General features: G+C 37.1%; 1 protein-coding gene and 2 pseudogenes across 36 annotated transcripts in view; 1 reads left to right on the top strand and 2 right to left on the bottom strand.

The window, feature by feature from the left end:
* The window catches only part of Ppp1r9a (protein phosphatase 1 regulatory subunit 9A), a 358,246-nt gene that overhangs the window by 47,264 nt on the left and 289,663 nt on the right, over window positions 1-21,319 (top strand). The gene's annotated exons all lie outside the window — the stretch shown is intronic.
* Window positions 9,566-9,676, bottom strand: LOC147829664 (small nucleolar RNA SNORA40; annotated as a pseudogene).
* Window positions 18,102-18,782, bottom strand: LOC106010885 (uncharacterized; annotated as a pseudogene).

Genomic DNA, 21,319 nt, shown 5'->3' with positions numbered 1-21,319 from the left:
TGCCGCTGAGCTAAATCCCTGGCCCAAGAAGTGGAAGAATTTTTAAGCAAGCAAGGACGGAAGAATTTTGAAAATTGTTGATTCTGTTAGGTAGAAAAGGGAGAGAGATGTTATTGGGGAGGATGGAATGATAGGAGTTAGAATTTTAGGAAGAGTGCTCAGTGGGCAAATAGAAGTGGGGCTAGTTGGCAAGGGCATCTAGAACTGTCTTCCATGGGTAGGGAATGGGAAAGAAGGATTGGAGTGTGTGTGTGTGTGGTGTGTGTGTGTGTGTGTGTGTGTGTTCCTGGTCTGGATATTTGTTTAGGCTTTGGGTTTATTCTGTTTTTTGGAGGAGTATCCACTTCATTTTTCACTTTTTGCCTAGTATGAATTGATTTATTAATAATTTTGCCTTTAATTCCTTTTCTGAATTCTGTTATCTGTGTAGAATTTGGGAGCAAACTTTCACCCCTTAACAAAAGAAGGGATCTGGTTTTTTTTTTTTTTGTGTGTGTGTGTGTGTGTGTGTGTGTGTATTACTGAGGATTCAACTGAGGGGCTTTCAACTTCTAAAGTTATGTACATATCCAGCCCTTTACTTTTTTTTTTTTTAATTTTGAGACAAGGTCAGGCCGTCTTGAACTTGTGATCCTCCTGCCTCAGTCTCCCAAGTAGCTGAATTACAGGCATGTAGCCCTGCCACATTATTCTTCAAGGATCCCTACAGTAACTAACTCTGATATAGTTAGAAATTGGTACCTGGGATATCATACTTTGCTTACATTGCTGTAAACTCTTTCATCATACTGCTTTTCATAGGTGCAACAGGAATAGTAAGAAGTAAGCCATTCTAAGTAAAACAGTTTAAATTTTTTTCTACCTTTGGCCAACTAATTATGAGAAGGTTTATATATTTGATAAGCCTGTTATAATATTTGGATAGAAATTTTATAAGCAGCTAATTCTCATTTTTTGATTAGAAAATGGTGTGGTGGGTAAGGTATTCATGGAATACCCTGAGGTTTTATTAATTGTTAATCATCTATAAGCGTGACTTGTAAATGCTCATGGAAAGCAGATATAATATATACTTAGCATGCAAAACATCCAAAAATGTTATTGGTCTCAGTAGGTGCAGCATATGGCAAGAACACAGTAGAAATTAGGTGAATTTTGTGAATGATGAACAGTAGTTTAGGTACATGGCTGGTTCCTGACATCCAGATTATTGTGCCTAAATGCTATTCCCTCTCAGGTCTGTTATATTGGTCTTTTAACTTGCACAGTAGAACTTACCATTACCCAATGTTTTCTTCTTCACTTATTTCTGTATTAGAATTTATATTCCAAGACAGTGGAAACCTTGTGTCTGGCATTCACCTCTTTACCCCCAGGGTACGTCAGTGCCTGGTGCCTTGTAGGTGCTCAAAAATTGTTCACTAAGGGAATACGTATGTCTTCTCATTCACTTCTTTTTATGGTTTATTTGTTATGATGGTACAGTAGTTGGAATTATTATGGGAATAAATAGTTGAACTCTAAAACTTAATGAATGGCCATATTAAATAAGGGCTGTGAGAAAAATGATTTAAATCATTTGTGATTTTAAATAGTTTTGAGAGCATATTTGCTTTCTTGTTACATTGATTATATATTGATATCCACTCATGAAAACAGAAACCTGGCTAAAATCTCAGATTATAAAATGTTTCTTTTAAGTGACTTGGTAATTTTCAAAAAGAGACATTTTTGTATTGCTGTCCAAAAGCCCTTTAGGGCTTTCACAACATTAAGGTTTAAAATACCAAGGATAACTATGGTTACATATTTTGCAGTTTGCAAAGTTGGGAAATAGTTAATGAACAACTCATAGAAAGTTAATGGACAATCACTTGAAAGCAGGAAAAAAAATCATTTGTATTCATCTAAACCTGCAGTGACCTTTTATGATCACACTTTAGATTTAGTTTGGACATAAATGAATAAGCACGAAGTGTGTCAAGATTAGTATTTCATTTTACCTGTACAAAGAAGAGTCATTTATGCTTTTAGAATTTAGTATTAACCTATGGTTGGAGGAATTCTACGAATTGAGGGTCTATAAAAATGGCAGCCACTTGTAAAAAAAGCCTCTTATTAAATTGTTTTATTTAATGTGATATAGATGTTACTCCTGAGTATAGTGGTTATAGGCAGAAAAAATTATCCAGGGATTATTTTGACTTAAAAAATAATATTAAATTTATTAATCTTATAGATTTAAATACCTACTTTTCTGAGTCCTTGGGTTATAGGCATATGCCACCACACCCCACCCTAAATCTAGCTTTTTTTTTTGGTACCGGGGGATCAAACTCAGGACCTTGCACTTTCGAGGGAGGCGGCAGAACCACTGAGCTAAATCCCTGGCCCCTAAATTCAGTTTTTTAACCAAATTATTTTTGTTAAAAGTCTATAAAATTTTGATAATTATGCAAGGGTTTAAGAATGATATTTTCACTTTAAACTATTTAAAATTCTATTTGTAAATTTAGTACGTTTTATTTCTTTTAAGTACTTTTCTGAGAACTAAAATAATTTTTATTTTTCACAAATTAAACTTGTAAACCTGGTGATCCTAATGTTTCTTTAAATATATCAATACTATATAGAGAGCTAATAAATATTCCTACTTATAATCATTGCTACTTGTAATCATTACCCTGCCCTCATTCTGGGGATTAACCAAGGGCCTCATCCTCATCTCTTTTTATTTTCATTTTGCTAAGTTGCTCAGGCTGCCTCAAACTCACCTTCTGCCTGTCTTGTTTTCCACTATGGTTGTGATTATAGGCCTGTGTTACCACACCCAACCAATTAACTCAATTTTAAATTTTAATTGGAACTGTAAGGAATTACTGACCTGTCATTCTAGTAACTCAGATTCTCTTATGTTACAAATGCTTAACATACCATTGCTTTTGTTATAATAAAATATTAAGGATGAGTTTAATTCTCCTAAATACTGAGGATTGAACCCAGGGCCTTGTGTATCCTTAGCAAACACTCTATTACCAAGCTATTTGCGTAGCCAAATATGTGTGTGTATGTGTATTTTTTTTTATGACAGTCTTGCTAACTTGCCTAGGATGGCCTTGAACTTGATCTGCTTCAGCTTCCTGAATAGCTGGGATTACAAAACATGTGTCACCACACCTAGTTCTACTAAATATTTTTATATTTAACTTTAAATCTCAAGATTGTCATCCAAAGCAATTTTCTCAAGTATTTGAAGTTGCATGAAGAATTTAAGTAGGATTAGGATTCTGTTCAGATTCTTGTTCATTTCACAGGTACCTCAAGTTTTATAACAGGGATAAGTTTTTTTAGCTGTGTAGTCTGCATTCCTCTTCTATTCATGTATAGAATGTTTTCTGTGAAAAATCTATAATCTTTTAAACTCAAGGCACAACTATAAACTTCCATATAAAATAGTTAGAAGTCTATTTATCTTCATAGGAAGTTGAAGGATCTAAGCAGCTCAGGTTATTTTTAGAAATGACTAATGCCCCTTTGCAAAAACTATTTTGAAATATTTGTACCCTCTGGGGTAGGAAATAGTGCCACATTTGGATACAAATATCCGTCTGGGCAGCAGCTTACTAAAGTGCTGTATGAGCTGAAGTATTTTGAAAATGTTTGCTTTTAGTCCTTTGACACACGCTTGTTTTCCTTGTGATTTGAACACACATCCTCTTTTGGTATAGATAATATATTTGAGCAAAGCCTGAGATGACAGTGTGTCAGAAGATGATCATTCTACCTTATTTATGAATGCTCTTGATTATTGAAGACATTTAGATGCTTATTTTGTGCCTAATACATGTTTACTGAGAAGTGTATTGAGTTTACATTTTAAATTTCATTGGCTTTTGGAATGGAAGCTTACTTTAGATTCAGATGAATTTTCTAGGGATTCTTTGCAGATTAGTCTTAAATCTTACCTCTTGGGCATGACAGAACTCATTCTCCTAAAAACATTTTTTTTGCAGTTGACCTGGATATCAGTCCTTATATGTATGTATAAAAAAAATACGGGGTTATGTCTAATCCATCCTCAAATTAGCTCATGCTAAATTTCTTGCACTTTGCTACTCCTAAATTTTATTATTCACAAAAATGTGCTACTGCTAGTATATATTATTAATTTAACTAAATTTCTACTGTCAGCTCTAGTGCCATCGCTGTTCTTAGGTTTTTAAAGAACTTCCTGGTAAAATAAGGTTTTTAGATATTCTACCGAGTTGACAGGTAAAATTAGTGGATTAAAAAAACTTCACTTAATATTTTTATAAATGTAAATATTAAAAAGAATTTTCTTCCCATATTGCAAGTTCATAATTTATGACCCTAAGTTGGATTTTTAAAACCTCTACCTCTAAGAAAACCTAATTTGTCTGTTAAAGAAATGTAAATGTTATTCCTTATAAGGAAAAAAACTTAGAGTTCTATTTATAAGCATACAGTTTTTTAGCAAAAAACTGAAGTTGAAAATTCAAATAAGTAGATAGTAAAATCACTTCTCATTAAAAATACATAAATTGATGCATGTGTAATATGTACATAAATATCCCTTAAATGCAATGCAGTCTGCCTTACTATTAGGGTTAGGCATGCTCTCAGGAGTCTGAGGGACTATAGTATCATTGCCTTGGGCATAAAAAGACTGAGTACATTTCTGCTGGAGTCAGCTTGCATATTAACACAGCTTCCTTTGAATTTCTATATCTGTGGGTTTCAGTGTAGGCAGAGGACTTGCCACAGAATAACAGGATAATGCATAGTAGTGCTGAGAAAAGGAAATTCTTTTCTTAGATTTTCTTCCCCTTCATATATGCTTTATCAGTGAAATGACTTTTGAATATATGAAGTTGCAGCATTTAAAATTCCAAATAGATATTGCTCAGATACAGAAAAAATGTCTCTCTTCAGGTTGGTTGAGAAGTCAAGCGTTCAGGTTTATAGAGACCCATTGCCTTTATATGGACAGACAATTCTCAAAATAATAAAATAATATACAATTAACATCAAAACTTCTTTGAGCAGGTTTTTAAAACTGATGTAAATATGGCCTATTAGGCATTTGAAATAAGCTTTTAGTTTACCAATTAATCACCCTTAACTTGTACTGTGTTGGTTAAGCCTTGAAATGAACACTTGTGAAAGGGACTTCAAATTCTCATATGGTGCATAATTCAATTTTTAACTATGGTTACTAGGTGAGATAAAATTCACATACCACAAACTTTTTTTACATTTGTAGACTTGTTCAATGGTCATCAATTTTAGAAATTTCCATCGCTCTAAAAAGAAACTCCAAAGCCAGATGTAATAGTGCACCCTTAAGTCCAGCACTTGGGAGGCACAGGCAGGAGAACTGCTGCAAGTTCAGAGCTGGCCTGAGCTACATGATAAGTTCAAGGCCAGCCTGAACTACATGGCCAGACCTTGTCTCAACTCCACCCCCCAAGCCAAAACAAAACAAAGACCCAACTGAATACCGAGCTACTCTGCATCTTACCCTGGACCCAGACAACTGCTAAGCCACTTTTTTTTCCTCTGATAAACTTGTTCTGTACATTTTATGTAATTGACATAATACAGTATTACAATGTGTGGTCTTTTGTAACTGCCTTCTTTCACCTAGCCTTAATGTTGTTAAGGTTCATCCATTTGTAGGATGCTCCAATACTTAATTCCTTTTTATAATCAAATAATATCCACTATATAGGTATGTCATATTTTATTTACTACTATTTATTGTTGAATAGGCATTTGAGTTGTTTCCTTTTTTGGCTATTATGAAGAATGCTGCTGTGAACATTAATGTATAAATTTTTGAAGAGACACAGATTTTCATTCTTTTGTTTATATATCTAGGAGTATATTATTAGTATTTGAAAACATTAATTTTACATTTGTTTTGTTTTAAGACAGGGTCTCACTATACAGTTCAGGCTGGCCTTGAACTCATTATGTAGCCCAGGCTGGCCTTGAACTCATGGCAATCCTCCTGCCTCAGCCTCCGGAGTGCTGAGAATGCTTATGCTACCACACTGGGCTAATTTTACATTGTTAAAAGTCAACAGGATTTTGTCTGGATATAAGAAAGCATCTTTAAATAGTGGACATGCGCTTAATCCTGGCACTAGCATTTAAATCTTCTATACCTTCAGTTTCTTGTATGTTAAGCAAGGGTTGGATTGGAAGATCTCAGTAGTCCACTAAGCTCTTGAGTGCATGTTCTCTCACTTTATGTGATTTTTCACTCATCAGATTTGTCAGTTCTTTACTTTGTGAAGAATCTGTGGATGAACTTGGAATAGCTTATCTGCAGAGGGTCTCAGAGGCTGGTGGGAGGATGAGAAGAAGGACAAAAGAGAAGGACTTACAAACTCACAAATGGCGAGTTAGAAACCAGTGTGGTGAGTGCTTTCCAGAGGGTGGTGTGGCTCAGTGATGGTGGACTGGGGCTGGGCGGGGGGGCTCCCTCTGGTGAGGTGTGGGAGGCGGGAAGCAGTCCTTAGGAAGTCGGCAGGGGGACTAATGGGTAATGGATTAATGGTTGTGCTTAAAGTTTTGAGTAAATAAATAGTTAAAGTTGACTAAACAAGAAGAGACTGCAATGCTTTTTTCTTTACTACTTCCCAGTTATTTTTCTCATTGAAAAAGAATGTGAAACAAACTGATAAACTCACTCTTAACTTACTTAATAGTTACCTTGTAAGCTCTGATATCAGTGTGAGAAAACTCAGTTTTCTTTTTATATCTTGGTGAAGTGCTTGTAACATTGTAACTGTCTGGTTAGGACAATCTCCAGTGATCATAGTAGTTTTTAGATAGGAGTATTTGCAAGTGATTGTAGGTCATTGGAGAAACAAATTAAACACAACAACCATAAAAGGTGTGCTGAGTTGCTGTCACAACTCATAGAAGCAATTATCTGGTTGAAGTATTTAAAAAATTATTTCAGTGTTATTAAAAAGAAAACTACAATGAACTTTGTTCACTTACTGAAATTTTCATTTATTAAGCTACAAGAATTCTTGCTTCTCCCAAATTCTTTTGTCTTTTATACCATTATTTCCTTTAAAACCTGATTTCAGGTTCTACCTTATAGAAGCTCTCCATCATTAGAAACTCCCCATATGCTCTTTTTTTAAAATTTTTTTTGATACCAGGGATTGAACTCGGGACCTTGTGCAGGCGTTGGAACCACTGAGCTAAATCCCCGGCCCCAGCTTGTATTCTTATAATGATTTGATTTTAGATTAAAATAAGAAAGATTTGTTTTGGACTGATGACCCAGGCACATACAGAAAATGACTGTGGGATATGAGCGATAATGCTTAAGTTTAATTCATAAAACAGTTATTGTTATTTTTCATACATTCTTGGTTTTATACTGTACATATTGTTCATGGTCTTTTTTTTTTTTTTTTTAAATGTTGGAATATGAACTAGGCTTTTTTTTTTTTTTTTTGGTACCAGGGATCAAACTTGGGTCCTTGTGCTTGTGAGGCAGGTAGCAGAACCACTGAGTCAAATCCCCGGCTCTAATTTTTTTTTTTTTTTTTTTTTTGGTACGGGGGATGGAACTCAGGACCTTGCGCTTGTGAGCGGGCGGCGAAACCACTGAGCTAAATCCCCAGCCCTAAGGGTCTTTTTTTTTTTAAGATAGTTTGTCTATTCTTTTTTAGTGTTAGGTAAGATTCTGGCTGAAGTCAGCTTTCATGATTTATTATGTTGATACACATCAAACAAACCAGAGAGAAAGGAAACAGCCTTTCCTAGATGAAGCAATGCATTCCTAAGGAGCTCTCAAGACCTCCTCCCCCACTTTTTTTCTTTTTTGCTGTAAGTGTAACAGGCTGCTCATTCTCCAGCAGTGACCTCTGCCTTGGCCCTGACTTAGCTGGTATGATAGTTCTTTGCACAAATATTTTTTCAACCCTCAATTTGTTACAAGTAGCTAAGCATTATTCCATGAATACTAGATTTATGATTTTTCTAGAGTTAGCACAGCAACTAAAACACTAACTTGTTCCAGCTGTGTTTCATGCATATGGTTTTTCTTCCCAAGAAGTGGTCTTTCTAAGCTGGAAGAAAATGAATGGTCAATTAGGTAGATTCCCTATCAATGTGTACTTTCCTGGCTGGGAGAAAGAGAAATTTGAAGCTATCTTGAAAGTACCTGGAATATTTTAGGCTGAATGCTAAGTTTTGCTAAGTCATGAGGCCCAGGAACTACTGTGTCACCAATGGGGAGGCAGAATCTCCAGGAACTTGCCAAAATGTCAAACTGTTCTGATTTTTTTTAGTCCTGGGGATTGAACCCAAGGCCTCATTTGTGCTAGGCAAGTGCTCCACCACTCCCCAGCTCCAAACTGTTGTGACTATTAATACATAATTTCTTACTCCAGATACCATATTCTTTCCATTCCATTGTAGTATATAAAGACTAATGAAATGAATAGAGACTTCTTTCCTTCCCTTCCCTGTTCCCTTCCATCCCTCCCCTTTGTCCCTCCCTTCCTCCTTCCTTCTTCCTTCTTTCTTGCTATGGTAGTCCAAGCTGGCCTCAAATGCGCCATCCTTCTGCTCCCAAGTGCTGGGATTACAGGCATGCATGAATACATTCTTAATGAGAAGAAACACTTCCTGGACAAAGTAATGTTGTTTAAACTAGAAGTAAAAATTACTTAGTACCTTTCTAGTATGTCTCAGTTGTTTAAAACAATACTAGGATTTCCTTTTTTTTTTTTTTTCTGAGATTTTCATTTCCTGTCTTTAGTACTGTTAAAAAGAACCTCCAAAAAATACTAAAGATATAAATACATCCACTGCATCATAAAAATGTTTTATTGTTTACTAAAGTATTTTCTGCCATAGATTATAAGCTCCTATAGTTGAAAAGGTCAGAATACTAATTGAATCTAATGATTCTGAGTCTTATACTATGTGGTCAAAGAAATAGAGGATTTAGATTGATAGAGGTGGGGAAGTTCTTTCTAGATGGGAAGAGTAGTTTGAGCAAATTCATGTTTGGGGACAACCGTAAGGAACTTAGATAAACTGGAGTTAATTGATTTAATGTAATATTGAGCCTTGAATACTGGCTTTGGGATCTGGACATGATTGGAAGCACAATAATGACTCAATCTTGACTATTGTTAAGAGATTTCTTAAAAAGTCCTTAATAACATTATTGTGTAGTAGAAGGAATTTTGGAATTTAAGCTTTCCTTGAGGATGGATAGATAAGAGAAATGGATATTATATATTTTGGGGAGTTAAGTTGTCAAAGAGCATGTCAGACTAAGATAACTACAACTATTGAAGTAGGAATTAGTGTGTTGAATGTTCCTTTACATCCTTAAGATGTAGAGGATTCATGGGGGATGAGAGAGAGAGAGAGAGAGAGAGAGATGTAGAGACAGACAGATAGCCATAGATAGCAAGATAATTTGGGATCAGGTTACAGAGTGAGTCAGGGATTTAGATTTAGAGTCTCAGAAATTAGGAAGATGGATTTATTTTTACACAATATTCTTTCTTATATGTGTCAGAACTCTTGAACTGAACAACTATTTTTGAGTTGCAAAAGTATTTTTTTGCCCACAAGTCTTTGTCCACAAATTAAACAAAAAACACAGAAGAACTATAGGTTTTAATTATGGTACATAGGTAAAGACAAGTTATAGAGCGAAGAAAACAAAAATGATGTTTTAGAAATTCTGATTTGCGGAAATGTAGACACTTTTTAGGATCCCGGACTCTAATAACACTAGGATTTGAGAGGAATGATGCAATATTTGATGAACTGAATATATTAAGGATGAATCTAAGAAGTTTTCACACTTGAATGTACATTAAGATCACATTCACGAGGAGCTTGTTAAAAACTCCAACCCTTTCAAATTCTGGTTTTGGAAGGGGCATAGAGAGTAGAAATACTCTGTGAGGTTCTAGTTTTGGAAGAATGGGTAGAGAGAAGGAATCGTCATTTTTAAAAATAGTATGGGCAGTTCTAATGTAAATGATAAAAAGTTTCTAGCCAGAGATACAGGGATAGTCATAGATGGAGGGATAGAAATTAGCGTAGTAGTAGTTTTGTAAGGTCAAATGGTGAGTTTGGTTTTGGACAAGTTGAGGGTGATGTTTGTGTATTAAAATGAATTTGATGGCAGGATGTCCAGTGTTGGATTATTCGTGTTAGACTGGAGCACATTTGTCTTGCTGTGAGAGTGAATGATAGAGGAAGGTGTTGCAAAAAGAGCAAGGGGCTGGCTTTTTCTTCTGATGACCTCAGAAATACCTTGGCCTTGATAGATGTCTGTATCAGTCAGTATTTACTAGAGAAACAGATATAACACAAGATGTACAAATATATATATGAATTTACAAGATCGGCTTACAGTGGCCACCCACAGAATCAAACAGAAGGATTTAGTCAAAAGTCTGGAACTCAATGCAGTGTCCCATGTGAGTCCCTACGAGGAGGCTGATGGGTTTGTGTTGGAAGGCTGGAGAGTGCACTGGAAGGAAAGCTGACGGATCCATGCCAGAAGCTGAGGAGTCTGTGCCGGAAGCCAGGAGATTAATGTCCAAGGTGAAGGCAAAGACTGGGTGTCCAAGGTGAAAGGGAAGACGAGCGCCTCCAAAGAAACAAAGAAACAAAAGCAGATCTGTCCGTCCTCATTTCTCCTTTATACCGTCCAGGAGACTAGTCACCCTAGGGTGTGGAATTGCTGAGCTGACTTAGTTAAGCTTCTCTTAACTAAACTTCTCAAGTTGACACCATCAATCAGCCATCACAGTGTCTTTCATCAAGCCAGCTCAACAAAGCCTCATTGTCCTTTCTCTTCTAAAGGAACATTGACATTTCTTGTTTTGTTTTATCAGCTCCTGGGAAATGTGTATAAATGTCTTTCCATGGTATGGTTGGTCTTTACATGACTGACAGTGTTTTCAACCATTGTAGATATGTAGCTGTTTAAGGTATTTAGTAGAGCTGCATTAAAATAATTATAATTAAGAAGTGCTAATAACTGGAGCACTAATTTCTAATAATGTGACTTATTTGGGTCTATTCCTTGTACTTCTTACTTTGCCAATGTGTAGGTGTTGACATGTTCATTATGTGTACAGCATGGAATACATCCTTATTTTAAAACCAATCCTGTCTGTGTTTTTGAGGACTCTCAGAGAGCTTTAAGCTAGTATTTAATTATAGCAAGTAATTTTAAATCCTAGGAAATAACTCTTAATTTCTCTCAATTTGGAAAACAAATACTGCTACCCCCTTTAGAATGGTCTGGGTATATGGAAGGCTCTGATTTCTAAATCAAATAAGTAGTGACATTGTACTTCTACCTCAAAGTTAATATGAATCACTGTGATAAACGAAGTTAAGTCTACTGCATTTAAGTTGAGGAAAAGAAGTTTGGTAGCTTAAAACCCTTCTTTTAGGACAAATTTTATGAAATGTTAAACATAGCCATTCATCTCTGGACAAGGTGGAGGTCTTTGAAAGTGTGTCATCTGAGTGGAAGAAGCCTAATATGAAGTGACTCGTTCCTAAACATATTCAGAAATGCATGGGCCAAGTTGAATCCCTTGAAACTTAACCTATATACAGACAGTTTCCTGAACATAAGCTGGTTGTGTTTCAAAAGTTTATGTGTCAGGCAGCTGTTTGGAACTCAGAACACATTTTATTTTCCTTACTGAAAGACTATAAAAATGTTGGCTATGTTCCCAGGCCAACTCACAAATCCTTTTAACTCAAAATATACCTTAGGTATTAAGTGTACAAAATGGAAACTTTATTAAGTTAGTAAATGGGAAAATGCATCCAGATCAGTTGAAAGAAACGATTATCTTTGCTTACCTCTTCTCAGTAGATGTCACTGTTCATGCTGTGAGCCAGAATTTATTAGCTGTACATGTGTAAATAGCACCATTCCTCAGTTACAAAGGCACATTTCCAGGTTCATTCCCCTGGTGTTCACTGTTTAAGAAAGGTGGCCCTGGTTTCTCCATCTGCCTCTTCACTTTCTGTTTATTTTCCTCTTCTCTTCCTAACTGTGGGCCATTATTAGATGTCTTATATTTACAAATTATACAGGTTTGCCTCTATAATGGCACATGTTCTTAGATTTTATAACTTTATAGTATTAATAAAGTTAATTGCTTTAGATATTTAAAGAGACTAATAAAGCTTATTTTGTAATTGTTTGGCAAGGGTGATGATTGGTGTTACATAGGTCAAAAAACTAAAATACCTATTGAATTATCAGTGATATGAGCTCATATGAAAATTATAACATTACATTGGATTTTAGTGCTTTGAACTTTGGGGAGCCGTACATAGTACATTCTTTCTTTTTTTAAAAAAACAAATATCCCCATTTACTTTTTAAAATATTTTTTATTAGTATATGTTTGCAGTACATAATGTTCGCATTCCTTGTGTGAAATCATCCCATTTCCCTTCCTTCCATCCCCTTCCCTGATCTCTTCATCCCCTTTGCATTTCAGAAAGATCTATCTCCCTACTTTCTATTAACTGTCTTTTATTTCTTTTCTACTTTCTCCTTTTTTATTTTAACATTTTCATATTTTCTTGGTACTTTTTAGGTATACAATATAATGACATTCATCATTGGAAATTTGCACCTTTACATAATCTCTCTTGGTTCTTATTTTTCCCCCTTCCCCTGCACCCCCGCTTCAACCCCTCCATCCCTCCCCTTTTGCAAAGACTTTGTTTCGATTTTTTCATTTTCTCATATTAATTCCATTCCCTTCTTTCCTTTCCTCAACCCCTCCCAGTTCCCCTTCTCCTTTGCACCTTTTCTTTCTATTTCACATTATCTATTATACCTTTGGTCCTTATTTACACTTTCAGTTTATCACACTAGAGAAATTATTCGGTATTTACATGTGTCCTGTTTATTTCACTTAAGATTATGGCCTCAATGTACATCCATTTAGCTATAAATGTCTCTAATTTCTCATTTTTGATGGCTGAGTAGTACTCCATTTTATTAAAAAAAAAACACATTTTCTTAATCCAGTCTCCAGTTGATGGGCATTTGGGCTGTTTCCAAGTTTCAGCTATTACAAACTGTGCTGCTATGAACATGGGTGCACATATATCGCTGTGGTATGATTCTTTTAATTCTTTGAGGAAGATCCCCAGCAGGGGAATACCTGGGTATGGGGACTTCCAGTCCTAGTTCTTTGAGGTATCTCCATGCTGATTTCCACACTGGTTGCACCAGTCTACACTCCCACCAGCAGTGGAGCAGGGTTCCTCTTTCCCCACAGCCCCACCAGCATTTGTTATTGGTTGATTTCATGACAGCAGCCATTCTTTCTAGAGTGAGGGGGAATCTCAGTGTTGTTTTCATTTGCATCTCTCAAATGACCAGTGATGTTGAACACTTTTTCATATCTTTATTTGCTGTTTCTTTGTCCAAGAAATGTCCATTCATTTCAGATGCCCATTTTTGGATTGGGTCTTTAAATTTGGGAGGTGTGATCTTTTTAAGTTCTTTATAGATTCGAGATAGTAGATCTTTGTCTGAGGAACAGCAGGTGAAAATTTTTTTCCCACATTGCAGGTTGTTTCTTCACTCTTCTGGTGGTTCTCTTGCTGCCTAGAAGCTTTTTAGTAAGAAGAGATACCACTTGTTGATTGTGCTAGTTCACGGGCAACTGAAGTTTTGTTCCTACAATCTTTTCTTACACCAATGTCTTCAAGAGTTCTACCTAACCTCTATTCCAGCCGGTTTAGTGTTTCTGTTTTAATATTTAGATCTTTAATCCATTTCGATTTTAGTTTCGTGCATGGTGAGAGATTCAGGTCTAGTTTTAATCTTTGGCAAGTTGAAACCCAGTTTTTCCAGCACCATTTATTAAAGAGGCTATATTTCCTCCAATGAAGGTGTTTGGCTCCTTTATCGAAGCTGAGATGGCTGAGTGTGTCTGGCATTGTTTCTGCATCTTTTAATCTGTTCCACTGGTCCTCAGGTCTGTTTCTTTGCCAGGACCATGCTGTTTTTATCACAGTAGCTTTGTAGTAGAGTTGCAGGTTGGGGATTGTGATACCCCCTGCCATGTCTCTGTTACCTAGAATTGCTTTTGCTATTCTGGGTCTCTTCTTGTTCCAAATGAATTTTTGGATTGTTTTCTCAAGGTCCATGAAGTATGCTGCTGGGATCTCAATTGGAATTGCATGAAATCTATATAGCAGTTTTGGAAATATGGCCATTTTCACTATATTAATCCTTCCTACCCAGGAGCAGGGGATGTCTGTCCATTTTCTGATAATCATCTTCAATCTCTCTTTTCAGAGTGCCATAGTTTTCGGAGAAGAGGTCTTTGATTTCTTTGTTTAGGTTGATTCCTAGGTATTTCAGTTTTTTGAATGCTATTGTGAAAGGAATTATTTGCCCTATTTCTCTCTCAGTGACTCTGTCTTTGGTGTAGAGGAAAGCTATTGATTTTTGTGTGTTGACCTTGTAACCAGCTACTTGATTGAATTTGGTTATTAAGTCTAGAAGACTTTGGTGGAGTTCTTGGGGTCTTCTATATAGAGTATCATGTCATCTGCAAATGATGGCAATTTGACTTCTTCATTTCCTGTCTTTATTCCTTTTATTTCTTTCTCTTGTCTAATTGCTGTGGCTCATGTTTCCATAACTATATTGAACAGGAGTGGTGATAGTGAACATCCTTGTCTTGTTCCTGATTTTAGTGTGAAGAATTTCAGTTTTTGACCATTTAGTATGATATTGGCTGTTGATTTTTCATAGATGGCTTTTATCAGATTAAGGTAACGACCGTCTATTCCAATTTTTTGTAGAGTTTTTAGCATAAATTCGTGTTGGACTTTGTCAAATGCTTTTTTGCATCTATTGAGGTGATCATATGGTTTTTGTCTTTGGCTGTACTGAGATAGTGTATTACATTTATTGATTTGCCTATGTTGAACCATCCCTGCATCCCTGGGATAAATACCACTTGGTCAGGGTGTATGATCTTGAAGATCTTCTGCACTCTATTTGCCAGTCTCTTATTAAGGATTTTTACTTCTGTGTTCATTAGTTAGATTGGCCTAGAGTTCTCTTCTTCGGTTGGGTCTTTTTCTGCTTTGGGAATCAAGGTGATGCTTGCTTCCAGGAATGATTTTGGGAGTATTGCTTCCCTTTCAATTTCATTGAAGAGTTTAAATAGTAGTCACAGTAGTTCCTCTCTAAATGTCTTGTAAAAATCAGCAGTGTTGCCATCAGGGCCCAGGGTTCTCTTAGTTGGTAGGTTTTTAATTACGTTTTCAGTTTCATTGATCGATATTGGGTTGTTTAGATCTTTTAGGTCTTCTTTGTTCAACTTTGGTAATTCATGTGTATCTAGGAATCTGTCCATTTCTTCTGTATTTTCCATCTTATTGGCGTATAGGTTCTGGAAGTAGGTATTGATGATCCTCTGGGTTTCCGCTGGGTCTGTTGTAATTTCACCCTTTTCATTCCTAATTGCATGGATTTTGGCCTTTTCTTTGCTTTTTCTGATAATCTGGCTAAAGGTTTGTCAATTTTGTTTATTCTTTGGAACAACCATCTCTTGGCTTCATTGATTTTTTTGTATCATTCTCTTAGTCTCCATTGCATTGATTTCTGCTCTCATCTTTATAATTTCCTCCTTTCTATGGGCTTTGGGTTTGTCCTGCTCTTCTTTTTCTAGAAGCTTGAGGTTCAGCATCAGGTTGTTTAATTGGGCTCACTCTGTTTTCCTAATATGAGTATTCAGTGCTATGAATTTCCCTCACAAGACTACTTTCATTGTGTCTCATAGATTCTGATATGTTGTATTGTCATTGTTATTTAATCAAAGGAACTGTCTGATTTCTTCTTTAATTTCCTCTGTGACCCATTGGTTATTCAGAAGTGTGTTGTTGAGGTTCCATGTGTTTATGAATTTTTTGCGGTTTCTTTTGCTACTGATCTCAAATTTTATCTCACTGTGGTGTGATAATATACATGGGATAACTTCATTTTCTTTGTGCTTACTTAATCATGTTCTATGAGCAAGTATGTGGTTTAGTTTGGAGAATGACCCATGTGCAGCTGAAAAGAATGTGTATTCTTCTTTTGTGGGATGGAATACTCTGTAAACATCTGTTAAGTTCCTTTTTTCAAGAGTTTGATTGAGTTCTAGTATTTTGTCGTCTATTTTTTGTCTTGTTGATATATCCATTTGTGACAGTGGGGTATTGGGGTCCCCCACTTATTGTGTTTGTGCTTATTTGATTTTTCTTGTCTGTTAGTATTTGTTTTATATATTTGGCGCACTAGTGTTTGGTGCATATATGATTATGATTGTCATCTCTTCCTCTTGGATTGTTACCTTTACAAGGATGTAGTGTCCTTCTTCGTCTCTCTGTTTTATTTTTTTAAAGCAAAACATTTATTGGTACATTTTAGATACACATAATAATAGCATTCATCATAGGGAGAATGAGAATTTGTACCTGTACATGATACTGTCTTGCTGCTTTTTTTTTTCTTATTCCCCTCCTCTCCCTTCAATCCTTCTTCCCCTACTTAAATCATAAACAGTTTTTAAGGGAACATTTTATAATTTCAAAAATCACATCCTGTCATTACTGACTTAAAGATGATGATTTTAGTACCACAGGAAGTTAGTTAAATAAAAGTTATTTGGGGATTGTAACATTTCCCTCCATTTTAACATGTCTTTACATAGAATGCTTGCTGGAAGCCAGCACAGAATATGAGCAGGAATACTAACAGTTTGCACATAACAGAAACAATACTGGTATTTATGGTAGATTATAGGAAAAAAAGTTTAGTTTCTGTGAGCACAGCTAGGCACTGACACACAGTTAGACACCATTGATCATAAAGTGCATTGAATGTAATTTTTAGCCCCTTGAATAATAATTCAATAAAATTTAGGATTCTTTCTTGGGAATCAGTCAACCCAAGGACATGCATAGATGAGTGCTTATTAAATACTAACAGCCATCTTTTTTTGTTTTTCCAGTCCCGGGGATAAAACTCAGGACATTGCACTTGCGAGGCAGGTGGTAGAACCACTGAGCTAAATCCCAGGCCCAACTAACAACCATCTTTAGTACTTATACTCCTCCAGTAGTCATAGCAGTGCATCATATGGGTTTATATCACATTTTGTCTGAGGACCTCAAAGCCATTGTATTAAGCAAAGTGGTGTTGGAAGTTCAAGATTCCGCAGTTTATTAGGTCTGCTTACTCATGGCATGGGAAATAGACTCCCAGAAATAGGACCAAAAGAAATGTTCAAAGAGACAAGACTACCTTTTTCATGGTTTGTAATTTTCTAGATTTCCAAATTTGCTATTGGTATCCTAGCATACCTGCAACATCGAGTAAGTGAAAGTAATTTTTACATGTCAGGAATGAGATGAGGATTAATTAACAAACATATAGTTTGTCTTTTCAATAATGCACTAGTCCATCTTTGAATAGTATGTGGTGGAATGTTGGAAGTTGTTTTTCAGTAATGCATATTTGAATATTATTGATTCCCAATAACCATGGTTCTGATCTTCAAGTGGAAGAAAATATTTTACACTGGAATGACATACATATATGGATCTATATACTTTATCACACTTACATTTAATGAATAAGCAAAAGGACATCCGTTCGTTGAGGGTCAGTCAGTCTTTCCACCTTTTAAAGGAACAAGGCTTTCTGTCTTCTTGCTTTGTACTGAAAACCCTGTCTAACTTCAGGTTTAACTGGGAGACTCGGGGTTAACATTGTTGCCAATGAGTTTCTGTGGAATCTGTGAATATGCCAGGCCTGGAGCTGAGTGCCAAGGCAGTGTGAGAAGCTCATCCTAGTGAGGAAAGGGGCCCCCAAGCTCCTCTTGTTCATTCAGTGCACAAAGCATAGGGCGGGCTTTCGGGGCATATTTATTCTTAAAAGAATTTCCAACTCTGAAAAGCAGTTTCTTTTTTGACAGTGTGGATAAGGTTTCTGTCTTTCTGTCAAATGTGGAACTAAGTTAGCTCTTCCTACGACCTTCTTTACTTTGGAGGAGATGCAGTATACGTTCATTTTTGGTTAGTTATACTAGAAGTTCATTGGCCTTGTTTCTCAGGTCTGGGTCTGCCCCTGCTTCCAGGAGCAGGGCAACTGTTTTAATATTCCCGCTTAGCACTGCCGCATGGAGAGCCATTGTGCCATTCTTCAAAAGACCAAGAGAATTTAAGCAACTCTTCTATAACATCATTATATCCCTTGTTTTGGCTGCTTTCAACAATGCTGTGGTACCATCATTCTGCATGGCATCACGTTCGGCTCCGTGCAGCAGTATCACACGCACTACCTTGCTGTGCCCCATCTGGGATGCGATCCACAGGGGTGCTGTCCCACCCTGCCTTGGTTGGTTGACTTTTGCTCCTGAAGACAGCAGTAATCGGATGACATCCAAGTAACCTCCTTGGGCAGCTAGAAAGAGGCCAGTGGCTCCATCTTTGGTCCTACATTCAGTGGACGCTCCGAATCCAAAGAGAAATCTCACTACGTCATTATGATCTTGGTGGGCAGCAAAGAACAGGGCAGTTTTACCTGACTCTTTCTGGAGGTTGATGTCTGCTCCCTGCAGAACCAGCTCCCTCACGCAGTTGATGTGGCCAGCATAGGAGGCGACCATGAGGAGAGTGGTGCCATGCTTGAAGGACATCGTGCACATGTCCGTGGCCAGTGGCCACCCGGGTTGCTGCGCCCACCACCTTCCACAGAGGGGTGGCCCCGGAGCTGTGCTCCCACTGCACACTGGGCTGCCAGGGGTGGGGGAGGGGAGGAGGAGGCCTTCTTTGTCTCTCTTAATCAGTTTTGGTTTGAAATCCACTTGATCTCCAAAGATGGTAGCTACTCATGCTTTTTTGGGGTTCCTGTCACATGGAGTATTGTATTCTACCCTTAAACTTTCAGTCTATGAGTTTCTTTTTGAATTAAGGGTGTTTCTTGTATGTAGCATATTGTTGGATCTTGCTTCTTGACCCATTCTGCCAGTGTATTTCTTTTGATTGGTGAATTGAGATCATTAACATTGAAGGTTATAACTGATACATATTGACTTATCATGGTCGTGACTTTTTCTTTTTGTTGGATTCTCCCCCTTTACATTTAATTTCTTGTCGCTCCCGACAGATTCATTCTGCTGGGTTTCCTGGGGTTGTGATCCTCATTGTCTTTTCCTAAGGTATTGTCTAAAAGTTTTTGGAGTGCTGGTTTGGTATTCATGAAGTTCCTAAGGTGCTATTTTTCATCAAAGTATCTTATTTCTCCATCAATTTTGAAAAATAGTTTTGCAGGGTACACAGTCTAGGTTGGAGGCTGTTTTCCTTTAGGGCTTGGAATCCATCACTCTAAACTCTCCTTGCCTTGAGGGTTTGTGTTGAGAAGTCTGCTGTGATTCTGATGGGCTTTCTTTTGTGTGTGTTTTGTTTCTTTTCTCTAACTGCTTGCAGAACTTTGTTATTGTTGAGTTTCTGGAATCCTAACAATTATATGCCTATGTGTGGATTTTTTTTTGATTAAGGCTAGTTTGAGTCCTATATGCCCCACTTATCTGTATGTCAAGTTCTTTTCCCCTGCTTGGGAAGTTTTCTGCCATTAATTCTGTGAACACTTTTTTTTTTTTATGTCATCTGCACTCTCTCCTTTCTTCATTGACTACAATCAGTCTTATGTTATTCTTCTTTGCATCGTCTAGCAGCTGCTGGATTGATTTCTCGTGGTCCCTTACAATTTTAAAGCAATTTTTCTTTTCCTGGTCACTAATTGCAATCTTATCTTCTATATCTGAAATTCTGTCCTCACATTGGCTCATTCTGCTGTGTAGACTTTTGATGGAGTTTTTAATCTCCTGGAAATCTGTTTGTATCTGTTTTATGGATTCCATTTGTTTCCTATGCTGGGATTCCATCATGTTCCTCAGCTCCTGTCTGGATTTATTAATCAGGTCTTGCCCTATGGGCACAATCTCTGCTGTTATCTGAGAAATTATTTCTGATTCCATTTTTTCCAAATCCTCTTTCATTGCCAGTTCAGGGAGTCCAGGTGGTTGAGTATCAGAGTGTTCCATCTCATTTCCCTTTGGGGTTGCTCTAGGTGATCTGGAAGTCTGGTTTTGAGGCTTGTTTACGTGTCTTCTCATTTCGCTGCTGGGGGAGTGCTGCTGGCACCTGTGTGGGTCACCTCCTTTGTGCTGGGAGTGCTGGTACGATGGCCCGGAATCCTCCTACTCTGCCCTGGGAGAGGTAGTAAGTCGACCCAGAAGCCTCGTCTTCTGTGCTGGGAGTGGTGGCATGTCGAAATGGAATACGCCTCCCCTGTGCTGGCAGCTGTGGTATGTCATTGGCTCGGAAGCCTCCTCCTCTGTGCTGGGAGCGGTGGTAGGCCGTTCCGGAAGCCTTCTACTCTGTGGTGGGGACGGTGGTTCGTCACCCTGGAAGTCTCCTTCTCTGTGCTGGCCATAGTACATTATTCCTATTATGATTAACATGTTTTATCCTTAATTGGTATTTTATTTTGTCAGGTCAGGATTGTTGAGTATATGTTTTTTAAATAAAAAAGATTCTTTTTTTTCAATATTGAAGGATGAACATATGGATGCTCTACCACTGAGCTATATTCACAATCCATTTATATTTTTTATTTTGAGACAAGCTCTTACTGAGTTGCACAGGTTTGCCTTGAATTTGTGATACTCCTTTCTCAGCCTCCCAGCCAGCTGGAACTACAGGCTCTATGGTACTCTGCCCATATTCAAGGTGATCTGTTGAAGACTATTAAGGGTGTTTTAGGTTCATCCTTAGAGACTCTTTTACCTTGATGGGATTGTTATTGTCTTGGATGGAATAAAAGATCTGGAACTTCTAATTTACTCGACATGTGTTTATTGAGTGTCTACTCTGTGCAGGTTCTAGGGTAGGTGCTGGGATCCCACAGTGAATAAACATATATGTCTTTCCTTTTGTGTAGCTTATGTTCTTGCTGGAGATATAAAGAATAAATGATAATTGAATAAGTAAATATATAGTATTGTCAAGACTTACTGTGAAGGTAAATCCTACTTAGTTAATAGATTGACTCTGTTGTCATGAGAGTCAGAGGTATTATCTAGGTTTTTGGCCTGGGCAACTGCCCTTTCCTAGCAGGAGACAGGAGGTTCTGGGGAGGAAGAGGAGGGTTAGAAATATGGTCTTTACATTT

Source organism: Heterocephalus glaber, unplaced genomic scaffold (assembly GCF_053883595.1).
Source record: "Heterocephalus glaber isolate CG9 unplaced genomic scaffold, H.glaber_assembly_v1.0 deba00000546, whole genome shotgun sequence".
NCBI lineage: Eukaryota > Metazoa > Chordata > Mammalia > Rodentia > Bathyergidae > Heterocephalus > Heterocephalus glaber.
This window is presented reverse-complemented; position numbering and strand designations above follow the sequence as displayed.